Source organism: Puntigrus tetrazona, unplaced genomic scaffold, assembly GCF_018831695.1.
Source record: "Puntigrus tetrazona isolate hp1 unplaced genomic scaffold, ASM1883169v1 S000000003, whole genome shotgun sequence".
NCBI lineage: Eukaryota > Metazoa > Chordata > Actinopteri > Cypriniformes > Cyprinidae > Puntigrus > Puntigrus tetrazona.
Genome location: NW_025047683.1, coordinates 4,778,843 through 4,781,342, shown reverse-complemented (window position 1 = coordinate 4,781,342; position 2,500 = coordinate 4,778,843). Strand labels below are relative to the sequence as shown.

Below are 2,500 nucleotides of genomic sequence, written 5' to 3'. Positions count from 1 at the left end.
AGCGTCGGCAGGAGAAGCGCGAGAGACACTTCCCGCGGCCCGGGGGTAGCGGCAAAGTCGGGCGTGGGGGCTCTGTAAAGCCGGCGGCCCCGGCTGAGAGCCGCCTGCCACCGCTCGCCCCGGCCCTTCCTGGCCAAACCGGGCGGTCGCGGCGCACCGCCTCGGAAGAAGTGCACCCGGCGGCGGCGGCGTCGGACGGGCGGCGTTCCCGGTCAAGGGATCCGCGCACCAGCGCCCGGGCGGCGGGCCCGCCGAGCTGAATCCTCCGGGCAGGCCGTGCGGACCCCACCCGTTTACCTCTTAGCGGTTTCACGCCCTGTTGAACTCTCTCTTCAAAGTTCTTTTCAACTTTCCCTCCACGGTACTTATCGACTATCGGTCTCGTGCGGTATTTTGTATAGATGGAGTTTACCACCGCTTTGGGCTGCATTCCCAAGCAACCCGACTCCGAGAAGAACCGCGCCCGGCGGGGGGGCCTGCTACCGGCCTCACACCGTCCCGGGCTAAGCCTCCATCAGAAGGACTTGGGCCCCGACCCGCGCCCGAGAAGCGGTCTTCTGTCGCCACATGTCCCTCGCCGCCGTGGCGGGGCGGGGATTCGGCGCTGGGCTCTTCCCTCTTCGCTCGCCGCTACTGAGAATCCTTGTTAGTTTCTTTTCCTCCGCTTAGTAATATGCTTAAATTCAGCGGGTCGTCTCGTCTGATCTGAGGTCGTTTGTCGGATATGGGTTGGGAGGCGGCGCGCGCGCTGCTGCTGCGGGCTGGCCTGAACAGGTCTCGTTCGCGCGCCGGGCAGGCGCCGGCGGCGCGAGGCGGGCGCGAACCTCCCGTTACGCCGCGGGCGTCCGAGGCGGAGGGCCGGGAGTCCACGTCGGCGGGCGCGGAGGTGGAACACCCCCACGGAAGCCGCCCGAGGAGGAGGGCGCCGCTCGGTCCCAGACGCCTGGGGCGCCGACCTCCCCCCTCGTGGGAGGAAGCGGAGGCGCTCGACTCCCGCCGAGGAGGCGTGCCCGTGGCGGTCTGCACTTGGGAGGGCGGAGAGGCGGGAAGCCCCCTGCGGCGCTCAGCGCGCGGGACCGGAGGTCGATCGATGGAAGCGACCCTCAGACAGGCGTGGCCCGGGGCGGACCGGGGCGCAAAGTGCGTTCGAAGTGTCGATGATCGATGTGTCCTGCAATTCACATTAGTTCGCGGCTGGCTGCGTTCTTCATCGGCCTTACGCAGGAGCGAGTGATCCACCGCTAAAGTCGTACTGCGTTTGAGTTTAGCGCCGGGGGCGGGCCGAACTGCACAGGCTTGTGTGGGTTCAAAAATACAAAGGAGTCGTTCCCGGACAGGCGCCCCAGCGAGAGGGGACTTGAACCCACGGTCCCGAAGGCCTGCTGGGTACCGCCGGGGTTGGCAAAGCAAAGTCTTTCAGAGGCTCGCGGCCTCGGCCCCACCCGTGCCAAGGGGTGGGCGCTCATGATGAGTTGCTCAAGCCTCCGCGGGGGGTGCGTCAAGCCTCCCAGAGGCAGCGTTCCCTTCTCGCGGATCCCTCTCTCCGCCGTCTTAGGTTTTTGTGCGGTTCTTTTGCCGTCTTGGATGTTTGGCGGCAGACCTCTCGGGCCACGGCCGCTGGAACATAGAGTAAAATAGGATAGAGGTTTTTACCCGGACGGAGGCGCCCCTCCGCCAGCGGGAGAGACTTTGAACCACGGTCCCGGAGGCCGTGCGGGTACCCGCCAGGGCCCGGCTCGGCCCCCCGCGCTGGAAAGCAGGGGCCCGCCCGAGTGCAGCGACAGTCAAGTTCTCTCGGATCTCTCTCTCTCTCTCTCCGCCTTAGGTTTTGTGCGGTTCTTTTTGCCGTTTTGGGTTTTTGCGGCAGACCTCTCGGGCCACGGCCGCTGGATCATAGAGTAAAATAGGATAGAGGTTTTTTTACCCGGACAGGCGCTCCTCCTTCGCGGGAGGAGACTTTGAACCCACGGTCCCGGAGGCCGTGCGGGTACCCGCCAGGGCCCCGGCTCGGCCCCGCGCCCCCCGCGCTGGAAAGCAGGGGGCCCGCCCGAGTCTGGCGACAGTCAAGTTCTCTCGGATCTCTCTCTCTCTCCGCCTTAGGTTTTTGTGCGGTTCTTTTGCCGTTTTGGGTTTTTGGGCGGCAGACCTCTCGGGCCACGGCCGCTGGATCATAGAGTAAAATAGGATAGAGGTTTTTTTACCCGGACAGGCGCCCCTCGCCAGCGGGAGAGACTTTGAACCCACGGTCCCGGAGGCCGTGCGGGTACCCGCCAGGGCCCCGGCTCGGCCCCCCGCCGCTGGAAAGCAGGGGGGCCCGCCGAGTGCAGCGACAGTCATGGGCGCTCGCGGTAGGTTGCTCAAGCCTCCGCGGGAGGTGCGTCAAGCCTCCCAGGGGAACGGCGTTCCCTTCTCGCGGATCTCTCTCTCTCCGCTTCGTCTTAGGTTTTTGTGCGGTTCTTTTGCCGTCTTGGGTTTTGGCGGCAGACCTCTCGGGCCACGG

At 65.9% G+C, this 2,500-nt stretch overlaps 1 non-coding gene and 1 pseudogene across 1 annotated transcript in view; both read right to left on the bottom strand.

The window, feature by feature from the left end:
• LOC122332036 overlaps positions 1–714 on the bottom strand; it is a 3,991-nt gene extending 3,277 nt beyond the window's left edge. The window contains exon 1 of the ribosomal RNA XR_006248389.1: positions 1–714. This exon is cut by the window's left edge and continues 3,277 nt beyond it. This is a non-coding gene — a ribosomal RNA (28S ribosomal RNA).
• A 383-nt stretch (positions 715–1,097) lies between these two features.
• Positions 1,098–1,249, bottom strand: LOC122331905 (annotated as a pseudogene).
• Positions 1,250–2,500: the final 1,251 nt, after the last annotated feature.